Here is a 13,248-nt window from a genome sequence, read left to right as displayed (position 1 = left end):
ATAAATCAGAAAACAAATACACCAAAAATATGAACTAACTACAAAATATAATGTAGGCTATAGCCTATGGCGTAATTTAAACAAGTCTCCCGAAAAGAAACGGGTGTATCTCATAGACTAATAATATACAGTCTGTCTATGGTATATCTCTCCTCTGTGTGTGTGTGTGTGTGTGTGTGTGTGTGTGCTTGTTGAGTTTAACTCCGAAAAGACAGTTAACCACATGTGTTGTGATATTTACACAAACGATCCGAAACGGCGAAATAAAAGCCTCTTATTTACGGGACCGGTCTAAAAGACCTCCGGGGTCCTACAGCGGGATCTCCGAGTGTGACTGTCCGAGCGCCGAGCAAGCGCCCCCGGCAGGCGCAAGCTGGCGGCCGCGTCAATTTATGGAGCTCCGAAAACTCCGAAAACTTTGGAGCAAATTGTCAATTCGGCAAAGATTTTCGCAAGACTGCCTATATTCGAAATATAAACCGTTCATTTCTCGCCTAAAATCTTCTCAGAAGTGAATTTAGTGATGAATAAGATGGCGAAAATTGTTAAAATTGTCCCGTTTTTGGGCTGTCTATGTACTGGAAATCCAACCATCATTGAATGCCGAAATGAATGTTGGGATACAGGTGCTGCGAAGTTCATACAAGTTACCAACCGATGTATCCTCGGTAAATGGGCGTGTCAAGAATACATCCGGGAATTTTAACTGTTCTTGGCGAAATGGGAACTTGTGTATTGGGACAGTACTTTGGCAACACGAGATGACGTTTCTCAGGCACACAGGAACACAAGTCAATAGAAGAACACAGATTGGGAAACGCCCTGTCTGACTTGAGAGCAGATTTTTGTCTCCGCCCCCGGCTGCTGCAGCCTGCTCTCGTCCACTTTACAGGCGAGGCGCAGTTCATCTCAAACGAGCCTTACAACATGACTTTCCTTAACTGGAACTGGACTGATTGTTAATCAGAATCAGGTGTGTTAATGCAGACACACATTTAAAATATGCAGGGCAGTTGTCCACAGCACAACACCTGCTTAGATACATGTATGATCATCTTGCAACACCACAGGTTCAAACTCTGAACCACTGAGGCCGTAGGCAGGTTCTGATCTCAGGGAGCTATTATCTGGGTGATGTCACCAGTGGCATCGCAACACCTAGTAGACAAGGAGCAGGCTTGCTGTAAATAAGATTTATTTCATATTAGAAAACTTGTGTACTTGATCAAGACAACATATACATAATAAATAATAATAAATTGAATTTATATAGCGCTTTTCACAAACTCAAAGTCGCTGCATGCCTGCCTGTGATATATTTTCACAAAGCTCAATAAATGCCAAACTGATGTTTAAAGAAGTTATATTTTGCATCGACTGTTTGGCTCGAGGTCATGGTGCAAAGGACCCTAGGGTGAAATTACTCTGAACCATCACTTTAAAAATTGCTACAAGGTAACAGCAGAGCATAGTTTCTGCTCTACTGGGGCTACAGTTTGGCATAAGTTGCGACTTTGTAGCATGTTCGGCTGATTTTGTTATGCATTTTTAAAGTTTAGCGCCACCATCAGGCACAAAAATCGCACTGATTAAGTTTAGCATAGGACTGGACTAATGTGCAACGTTTGTTGAGTTTTTTTGCATGGGAACATGGATTTCTTAGGAAGAAGAAATAGGCAAATACAATAGGGTCCACGCAGCTTCGCTGCTCGGCACCTAATAATAATAATAATAATAATAATAATAATAATAATAATAAAACAGGCTCAGAGGATGCAGCCAGGAGTATAGGTGACCAATGTTAGTGTCCGTTCTAGATGGAAAAAAAGTCTCGAGTCCAGACTCAAACATACGTAATAGCAGACAGACTTTAAAAAAGATTAATCTACTGCAGAGCAGTGTAAAGACTCCTCCCTCCTCTTGTCAGAGTCCACACACTCGCTGCTGAAAGTGTTAATGATGCACACCTGTTTTCACTAAAGAGCACACTATGGGTACATCTCAGCTCGTTAAATTGCATCCACGTTTCCTTCACTTGCTTCCCTTTCTCGCGTCTTAGTCCGGTGCCGGTTGGGGGTGTGATGGTGGCCCCACCCCAAACATTTCTGTTAAACTTAGGCAATCTCTGGTTATTCTCTCCTGATGAAGCCAGTGAAACATAGAGAGCTCTACTTTGAAGTTCTTTTACAACCTTTTTATGGCATCTTTTTAACGTGGATTTTAACCCCTTTTTTAAAAGCAGTCATTGCCTTTAATCTCACAGGAGGATTTTAACCTGCAACAGCTCATTTTAATGGAGGATTGTTTTAACAAGCCAGCCGCCAGCCAGGAGACCTGAGGGGTGAGTCAGCTGAACTTATTGTGTGTGCACTCTGAAGACTACTAAACTCCCCACCTATACAGGATGGCCTTTTATCAACTTTTAGTGCGGCTTTTTATTCTTTTATTAACTTGGAGACTGTATGGACCCAGGGGGTCCCCAAAGAGGGCCCCTTTCTTTCAGACAACGGCCTAAGCACCCACAAGGCCTCCGAACCTGAGTATTAAGTTCTTTTAACCTCACTGTAACCTTTTACTCCACAGCTTTAAAGGAGCCTACCTTCCTTTTACTTTTCTCTTTACTTTCTTAATCCCCCTCTTTTTATTCCTCTGTATTTTCCTTTTTTCTCATGAAAGAAGTCTCTGGTCAGTCATTTTACATGTTCTGTGGAGGTGTTTTGGCGGCTGGGACTGTCCGGCACTTTTTTGGCAACTATGGCAATAACAATACAAAACAGTTTGGATGACAGATGCCTGCAAGAAACACCCTTAGAGTATAGCAGCCTGTGCCATGCAACAATTATGATTCAATGTACATTATCAGCACACTTACCCCCAATTTCTACCGGCTGTGTAACTGCTCCAGAACAGCGGCGGAGTCATTAGGTTCCCATTAAAGTCAATGGCCCTCATTTATGAAACGTGTGTACGACCTAAATATATACACACACACACACACACATACATATATATATATATATATTATATATTTTATATATATTATTATTATTGTGTGTGTGTATATTGTATATGTATATATATATATATATATTATATATGTGTGTAATATATGTGTGTATATGTATATATATATGTTATATATATATATATATATATATGCATATATATATATCATACATGTATATATATATATATATATGTATATATATATATATATATATATATATATATATATATATATATATATTATTATTATATATATATATATATATATATATATATATATATATATTATATATATATATATATATATATATATATATATATATATATATATATATATATTAGGGCTGTCAATCGATTAAAAAAAATTAACTAATTAATCGCACAATTTGCTGTAGTTAATCGCGATTTTAAATTGAGACTGAAGCTTGTAGTTGTAGTAATGTATATTTAAATGCTAAATCACTTAACTTTGCAAATATGAAGAGAAAACAAACAAGGAAAGGTTCTGCTAAGTTCAGAATGTTTAATATCTTTCAGCAACAATTTGGCTTATTTAGTCCTGCTGAAGGCTGCTGAAATGGCTAGAAACTGTCCGACTTGAGAGCAGATTTTTGTCACCACCCCCAATATTAGCCACATACCTAATATACCATATTCTGAATAATATACAAATGTGTATATATATATAATATAAATTACAATCTAGGCAGTACTTAATATCATAAATATTATAATATACATAGTGTTTAATCTGAATGACTAAGCAAAGCACATATATCTAAACACAGAAATGCACATCAATATCAATATCAATGTTACACATTAAACCCGTAACCCAAAACCACAAAGGTGTATATTGGCCTAAAGTGAAAACAATGAGTGTAGTTTTAGATAGCGATGCTGTGCACAGCAATCCATTACCAATGTAAAGCGATTGACTACATTTCCCTTCCATCACCGCAACCAGGAAGTAGCTTGTGTGACAGTGAGACGCACCAATTTCAAACATTTACTGGAATATAGGCTAGTCACGGATACTATCGACTCGACAGCGTTAAACATCAGACTGCAAATAAGGTTTTATCAGCGTGACCAACGTAACAGTTATCAAGCAAACAAATCGTGCATGTACATATCGGCAGCACAGACGAACAAACTTAAACCGCAGCTCAATGTAGCGAAACAGCAGCTTACCGGTGGCGCATCTCTCCTGACGAGACAACATGTCGGAACTAGTACTCGGTCCCGTTTATAGCCCGTGCTCATTCATTTCTGGATTCTAACACATCATCTTTTTTCTCTTTTGGGATCTTACTGGTCCATGTTTCAACTCTTGACTGGCCCGTAGGCCTAGTTCAATCAGGTAAATCCCTCCTAGAGTAGCGCCGCCTGCTCTTATGGAGACGTATTACGTTTCTCAGCCGCCACATGAAGTAAACAAACACAGCTGCGTTAATTTCGTTAATTTTTTTTAACGAGTTAAATATTAAAAAATTAATGCAAAAATTAACGAGTTAATTTTGACAGCCCTAATATATATATATGTGTGTGTGTGTGTGTGTGTGTGTGTGTGTGTGTGTGTGTGTGTGTGTGTGTGTGTGTGTGTGTGTGTGTGTGTGTGTGTATAACATGGCATCATCCACCCCAGTGCAAGTTTGATAGGCAAACTGAAGTGGGTCCATGGATGGGCTCACCACAGGGTGGAGATGGACCAGGACCAGCCTTTCCAGAGTCTTCATCAGGTGGGATGTCAGCTGTTGAGATCCCTGGGATGTAGGGTCTTTGGCACAGGCACCACGTAAAATGTCTTCCAGAGCTGTGGCACCCTCCCTAGCTTCAGGCTCAGGTTGAACATGTGTTCCACTATCCTGCACAGCTGAGCTGAGGCCATCAGGACCCGCTGTTTTCTTCACCTTGATCCTCCGCAGCTCACTCCTCACCTGGTGTAGAACTTTCCAGCAGGTGTAACTATTGTTTGTTTCTTGAGAAAAAAAGTGTACATTTACCACCTTATTCCAAATACAGGCATGTTTTAAATTATATTTCATATACAGTACAGGCCAAAAGTTTGGACACACCTTCTCATTCAATGCCTTTTCTTTATTTTCATGACTATTTACATAGTAGATTCTCACTGAAGACATCAAAACTATGAATGAACACATATGGAATTATGTACTTAAAAAAGTGTGAAATAACTGAAAACATGTCTTATATTTTAGATTCCTTAAAGTAGCCACCCTTTGCTTTTTTGATAGTGCTGCAAACCCTTTGTGTTCTCTCAATGAGCTTCATTGGGTAGTCACCTGAAATGGTTTTCACTTCACAGGTGTGCCTTGTCAGGGTTAATTAGTGGAATTGTGTCCCTTATTAATGAGGTTGGGACCATCAGTTGTGTTGTGCAGAAGTCAGGTTGATACACAGCCGACAGCCCTATTTGACAACTGTTAGAATTCATATTATGGCAAGAACCAATCAGCTAAGTAAAGAAAAACAAGTGGCCATCATTACTTTAACAAATGAAGGTCGTTCAGTCCGAAAAATTGCGAAAACTTTGAATGTCCCCAAGTGCAGTTGCAAAAACCATCAAGCGCTACAACGAAACTGGCTCACATGAGGATCGCCCCAGGAAAGGAAGACCAAGATTCACCTCTGCTGCTGAGGATAAGTTCATCCAAGTCACCAGCCTCAGAAATCTCAAGTTAACAGCAGCTCAGATTAGAGACCAGATGAATGCCACACAGAGTTCTAGCAGCAGACAAATCTCTAGAACAACTGTTAAGAGGAGACTGCACGAATCAGGCCTTCATGGTCAAGTAGCTGCTATGAAACCACTGCTAAGGAGAGGCAACAAGCAGAAGAGATTTGTTTGGGCCTTGGACCTTAGACCAGTGGAAATCTGTGCTTTGGTCTGATGAGTCCAAATTTGAGATCTTTGGTTCCAACCGCTGTGTCTTTGTGCGACGCAGAAAAGGTGAACAGATGGATTCTACGTGCCTGGTTCCCACCGTGAAGGTGTGATGGTGCTTTGCTGGTGACACTGTTGGGGATTTATTCAAAATTGAAGGCATACTGAACCAGCATGGCTACCACAGCATCCTGCAGTGACATGCCATCCCATCCCATCTGGTTTGCGTTTAGTTGGACCATCATTTGTTTTTCAACAGGACAATGACCCCACACACACCTCCAGGCTGTGTAAGGGCTATTTGACCAAGAAGGAGAGTGATGGAGCGCTGCGCCAGATGACCTGGCCTCCACAGTCACCGGACCTGAACCCAATCAAGATGGTGAAGGTAAAAGGGCCAACATGTGCTAAGCATCTTTGGGAACTCCTTCAAGACTATTGGAAAACCATTTCAGGTGACTACCTGTTGAAGCTCATCAAGAGAATGCCAAGAGTGTGCAAAGCAGTAATCAGAGCAAATGGTGGCTACTTTGAAGAAACTAGAATATAAGACATGTTTTCAGTTATTTCACACTTTTTTGTTAAGTACATAATTCCACATGTGTTAATTCATAGTTGTGATGTCAATCTACAATGTAAATAGTCATGAAAATAAAAGAAACGCATTGAATGAGAAGGTGTGTCCAAACTTTTGGCCTGTATTGTATGTTGTAATCATATTGAAGTGACTCGAGTTGTATCCGCCGTACTTGTCCTGAAACCCTTCCAGTGGGGTGTTTATTGAGCTATAGCAGGTAGCTTAGTGAAAACTGGACAGTTGTAAACCGCCGTCGGAGCCGTGACAGAGAGTACACGGACCCCGAGTGGAGGATAGCCATCGTTGATGACCGGCGCCGGGACCTGAGGCACGGTGGCTGGGAAGGAAGCGGCCGTCAACAATGCCACTACAACGGAGGAGCCGAAGCCAGGAGCTAATGGGGCCTAGAAAAGCCAAAATGGTAGATGACAAGCCAGTCCTAGAGAGCTTAAAGCGGGGGCGCTCAAATGCTAGTGCTAATGTTAGTGCTGGCCGTTTACGTGAAGGTGAGTTGTCAGAAGAGTTAGCGAGATTGAAGGGTGTCTGTGACAAACTCCTCGATGTCAGTGATGAATATATCAACGCACAGAGCCAGATAGACCCTACAGGTGACAACAGTGAGTTGCGGGACCCCTGGCGAGGAGAGACATCAGTGAGCAAAGGTTCCTTGAAACTGAGAGCAAGATTATGGAAATGCTGTGTTCGAAGTATGCAGCACCGGACATAGATGCTCTTGTAACACAGTTCAAGTCTGCTTTTTGATCTGAGGCACTCGGGAAAAGTAAAGTAGTGCCATGGACGCAGCAAGGGGTCAAAAGTGGTAAATTGGATAGGAAACTCCATGAACTCAGAGAGGCTGTGTACACTTGGAGAGACTATCGGCCGCATAGAGAGGACAAATTGATGCTCTTTTTATCATTGAGGGAGGACAAGGACCAACTGAAGGATTAGTAGACATGCCGACGTGATAATGAGGTTATGAGAAGGAACAGTACAGAAATAAATGACGATGGCAACGGTGACGGAGGTGAGGAGGAAGAGGATGAAGATGTGGGAGACGATGACGCGGTCGGGGTCATGTCACAACAGCTAGTGAGAGCCTTACATCACCTTCACCCAACCAGTTACTCTTGCTATTGCTACTCCACCTGTTAACACCCATCCTGCTGTTGTGAATCCGCCCGTTGATGGGCAGGGAACTGTAAATGTCACAGGCTCTCCTCCATTCATATCCACTGATAGAGCAAGAATCACTACCTGCGCTGCTCAAGGTGCTATTGTCACTAATCCACCTCAGAGCAGATATGTTGTAGCAACCACACACAGTACCCCCAAACAGACATTGCAGCCCACAATGTGGTCATAACGGCCTGATGGTGGACTTGGTGTCAGTTTCGCCCTACCTTCAACCCTTGCCAGCACACCACAAATGTTGGGTGTTCGTACCGCTCCGCCTGTCCTTCTCAGTATGGGACAAGGTAGTAGCATGCCATATAGCAGCCCTGGTGCGTACACTGGCGGGAATCACGGCTCCCAATGGGCCCGACCAAAAATAAGGCTCACACCCATAATTCTGCCTAAGTTTTCCGGGGACAGGAGGGACTATTGGTGCTGGAAGGTTGAATGGAAAAGTATCCAGGCGCAAACAGAGCCTACGGGGTCAAGGGAATGCAAGAAACGTCACTTGCTAGACAGTATAGGTGAGACTTTGAAAAGTGAAATCAGACTGTTGCATTGCAGAGATGTAAACGATATCTTCAGAGAATTAGAGAACTGTTATGGGGATAAAGCACAAAGAGCAGAAGGGATTGTGTTGGAGCTAAAATCACGACCTGCTGTGAAGAACCACCAGCCACGAGAGACATTAGAGTTGATCCTAGCAGTGGAGAGGGCAGCGTTGGACCTCACAAACCTGGGGTGTGCAGACGCTATACAGAATCAGCTAGTGATTTGGTCTTTAGAGAGTAAACTTCCTGATGATCATGTTTGTGAGAAACCCTGTTAACATCTACCCAGGAAACCGTTTCGACAGGCTCTTGCTGTTCCTGGAAAACCAAAAGTCGTTGCTCGTGAGGTTGGAGCAGTTGCTGCCCGGCAAGCCATGGTCTGCAAATGCTCCTGAGAGACCAAGCTACAGGGAGAACCCAAGTGACAAATGGAGAGAAAAGAAGTCGTTCACTAAGACTACAGCAAGTGAAGTCAAAAGAGACTCCAAGCATTTACCGTGTGCTGTGTGTGGTGATGAAGAACATGGTGGTAAACTGTTTCGCTGTAAACCTTTCAGAAAGGCAAAATCATGGACAAAGTGCCTGGATGTCCACGGGGTCGACGGTGCCTGCACTCCAAAGTTCCTCTGTTGTAAGGAGTGTAAGAAATGCGACACTCCAGTTGATTGCCACTATTTAGAGAGAAAACAAAGCAGAGGAAAAGAAGGGACCTCATGGTTCAACGGAGGAGCAAGAGGCCGTGTTCGCCGAGTTGGGACTGACTCCCCACCAGTTGGAGGCTGTCCGCAGAGCCTGTACTAACAAGGCAACGTCGACAGTGTGTTCTGGCAAGGGTCTGGTAGAACAGAGTGGCTTGAAAGAACATCCAGTCCTCATGATGCTCGTACCTGTCAGGGCAAAGAGAGGAAACAGCCTTGGAGCCTTGGTCGATCTTGCTTCTGACACTAATTGATTACGCACAAAGCTGCAGAAAGACTCTGACTGACAGGTGAACCGATCTCCTTTGTCGTGTATGTTGTCGGCACGATGAAGGTGAAAGTTGATACAAAAAGGTATCTTGTGACAATAAAAGTGTGGACCTCACGAGGAACCCTGAAGTTCCATGAGATGATTTGCTATGGGATGGAAGACATCGCCAAAGTGGATCAAGTGGTGAGATCGGAGTGGCTGGAGAAGTTTTTCCTTGAAGTTAAGCCGGGAGAACTGGCCTGCCCAGAGAAGATCGATCTATTGATCAGTACTCAAGAAGGCCGATTAGCTCCACAAAGACTGCAAAGGGTTGGCGATCTCGTGTTGTGGGACGGTCCTGTAGGCAAGATTGTGAGTGGTGTGCATCCAGACTCCTTCCAGGAAGCTGGCAAGCTTACTAAAGACACCTGGGATGAACCTCAGTCTGATGAGCTCAGAGGAAAGGCAATTGAACTGTGTACGCTTGTCTGAGTATCATCAAGTTCCACAGAAGCCTCACGCCCTCTGACTGGAGGGGTAAACCCTGGGGAATCACGTTTTCTGATGGAAGCAATCCCGTTTTCTGACGGAAGCTGTGAGTCCTATGGCGCTGTACTGTACTTGCGACGGGAAACCTTATATGGTGTGGTCACCCGGCTGGTAGAGTCGAAGGCCAAGTTAACCCCTCTCAACCAGAAAGGTGACGCGGTCAAGGCTGAGGTCTGCGGTGCTTTGCCACACGTCTAAAGGGATGCGTGTTGAAGCATGGACGATTAGACGTGGAGAAGTGGTATCACTTCATTGATAGTCAGACGGTGCTGCGCAGTTGCTGATCTAGTCATGAGGGGGTGCTCTCCTGAACTGCTGGTTGAGAACTGTGTGTGGCAGAAAGGTCCCAAGTTCCTGTCAAGTCCAGTCGAGGATTGGCCCATGATGTCCGCTTCGGAAGTGGTAGCTTATGCTAGGGAGATGGTGAGTAAACTCCAGAGAAAGGCCTTTTCGGCAGTCCTCACCAGAGCTCAAGCCAAGAAGTTGTTAAGCCCTGACAGTCCTGGTGACAAAGGTCGAATAGTCTCAGATGGAGTTAGCAGGGCTCCAGCGTCCCCAGATAATGGGAGGAAATTGACCTCAACTGAGACCAAAGAAACCGAGACAGTGTGGGCAGCCATGCTCATAGACCAAGTGGATCAAACAAGGTGCAGTTCTCTAGCTATGATCTGTGGAGTATTCCGTTATGTTCGCAGAGCTGTGAAGAAGTGGTTGGCCCGTGTAGGCAGCGCCTCTATGCCAGCAAAGTGGGATGCAGTACTGACAGTAAAGGAACGCAAAGCTGCATTCCATAACCTGTGCCTAGCCGCCCAGAAGGGAGTTACATTTCCTGTGATGACAGACTCGTTATCAGCAGGGATGAAGCTTCAGGGCTCTTCAGATGCCATGGTAGGGTCCAGGCCACTACCCAGGGAGATACCGGTGTGCCCCTGGTCCCCTACAATGTGTGGATCAGCACCCTTCTCACACGAGAGGCCCATGAAGCTAACCACGAAGGTGTTGCTGGCACACTCCTCCGGGTGAGGTCTAAAGCATGGGTAGTGCTGGGACCAAGGATTGCCAGGAGTGACATTGACTCCTGTATGCACTGTCGAAAGACCAAAGCGAGAATGTGCAATGGATGTGGGTGTTTCACCCGGCGGACTCTCCCCACCTAAATGGGGCAGCAAATACAGGTCCTCGCCACTTCAATCGTCAACTTTATCACTAAGGCTTGTTTGGATATAATATATAGTTCTGTAAATCTTATACTTCTGATATATCGAAGCTGTCCCTAAGTGCCGTAATGCCTGCCGTTTTGTACGTATTATTAATATATGTAGTCTATAGATCAGGGTTCCATACACTGTGCAAGAACAGAATTATAATTCAATTTGTAGCAATTCCTGAATATCTGAGAAGTTTTTAGCTTTTTCTCTGCCAGTCATCATGATGCAGTCTAACAACTGCAAGTGTCATTCATACACTGATCAGCATTCACGAGGTGCTTTGCATTGACAATTTATAGTTACAAATGGGCGTGTACAGGGCAGGATAAGAGGCTGATCCACGTACGCACGCTTGTAGGTAATCTCTGATTTATAAAGGTAACATTGCTTACAGGTGTCACATGGTTTTATAAATCTGACTTTTTTTCGGCATATGCCATTTTGGGCTTTTGGGTGGACGTACACGTATAGTAAGGATCCTACGCACAGTTTTATAAATGAGACCCCTGGTCGGTACGTCAGTTTCCACATAGAAATTGATGTAGTCCGTTATACAATGATTGAGACTGTCAATATCCTCCCCATGAGCGTCACAGATTATATCCCACATAGTTGTGTTGAAACCCTCTTTAAAGCTGCAGAAACACCGACCAGACAACCAAACGTCGGAAGAAAAGGCAGTTGGACTGATCAGTCTCCCCGAGTTGGTAAAAAAAAATGCCCAAGAACAAACCCAAGAGACAAGACGTAATATGTCTCCATAACAGCAGGTGGGGCTAATCTAACAGTCTATAATTGTTTCCCAAAGCATAAACACCGGCAGCTTATTGGACAAATGCGTGACATGGGTCTGTTTTCTCCGGAAATTCAAAGACAGACTGTCATGGCGGCTTGTTCAGAATACAATCTCATATTGTACTAAAATAGTTAATTGAAACATGTTTCTGAAAACATTTTAAGTGAGAAATAGGCCGTGCAATTGCTGAATCTGTCTTAATTTCAGATCAACAAAGGTCATTTTAAAAGATTTTCATCAGATTTTGAGAGACTCTAGTCACGCTCATTTCGCTCCCCGTTTCAGGGTTAGCACTCTACCAATCAGTAGGTCATTTGAGCCCCGGCTGGGCATCCCCTTCTCCTCCTCAGTTCACAGGGTACATCGGGTCTCTCCGTCAGGACCGCTGTGTTTCGGAGGGCTAACAGCAGATCCCTAGCCTTGGTAAACCCTGACGAAATTCCGGCAAATTTGAGATTTGCTCTGCAGGTCAGTCTGGCGAAGAGCCCATTCAAACCCATTTCCAATGTCCTCAAAATTGAGGCACCAATCACAACCGCTGAGGTGGGCTTAACACCAATCACAACCGTTGAGGCAGGCTTTACGTGACGAAGATAGCGCATCGACGGCGAGCAGCTTTTTGTTTACATTCAACATGACGGCTACCGAAGCCGTGCTTCACCATGACCAGGGACCGGCAGGTCAGTCTGACATATGCCGATTTTATACCGGTCAATGCTACAATTAACTGACAACATAAGTTATACGAGTTACAGTTCTCAAGGACGCACACACACACGGACAGAGACACGGTCTCTTTTTTCTTTCTCTCAACTTCTCCGCCGTGTGTGGCGTGTACCTGCTCGCGGTGTGAAGCGCGTGTCCGTGCTATTCTTGCACATGTAGGGAGCCTCGTGAATTAACCTGCAACATGTCAGCTGTTTGGAAATTCTTCAGCGTGTGTGCAGAAGATAACAAGTTAGCAATATGCAACACCTGCAAGGAGAAAGTAGGGCGTGGAGGGACCACACCAAAAACCAGAATCGCATTTTTTTTGTTGGATGTGAAAAGCGTCACCCGGATCGTTGGTCTGATTGGTTGAAGGACTATCCAATGAGCCCAGAGGCATTTGAGTGGCAGCCGTTGCTGACGCCCCTCTGGAAATGAACTGTCAATGAACCTTTCCCAGACCCACTCTCAGTTACAGCTGAGAAGGGTTTGGTGTTAACCAGGCTAGCAGATCCCTGGTGTTAACATTGGAATCGCTGCACGTGGACTCTGCAGATACGGTTGCTCTAAAATGTGGCGGTACATTACTGCGGTGAAAAGGCCGACTGAAACAAGCAGCCAACAAGATGGAGGATTTAGAGAAAAGCAAAATTAAAAAACAGAAATATTAATACCATGGGACAGTTGGGGACAATGAGTGGCTGATTTACGACAGCAGTTATTGTTAATAATTAAATGTGTATTCTTAACAAGTTCAAGAACAACTCGTGCATTTCCTGTATTTCATCTTTATCAGGCAAAACATTGGCTTGGTGGCCAAT

The sequence above is a fragment of the Perca fluviatilis genome, chromosome 12, assembly GCF_010015445.1.
Source record: "Perca fluviatilis chromosome 12, GENO_Pfluv_1.0, whole genome shotgun sequence".
NCBI lineage: Eukaryota > Metazoa > Chordata > Actinopteri > Perciformes > Percidae > Perca > Perca fluviatilis.
Note: the sequence above shows the minus strand (reverse complement) of the source record.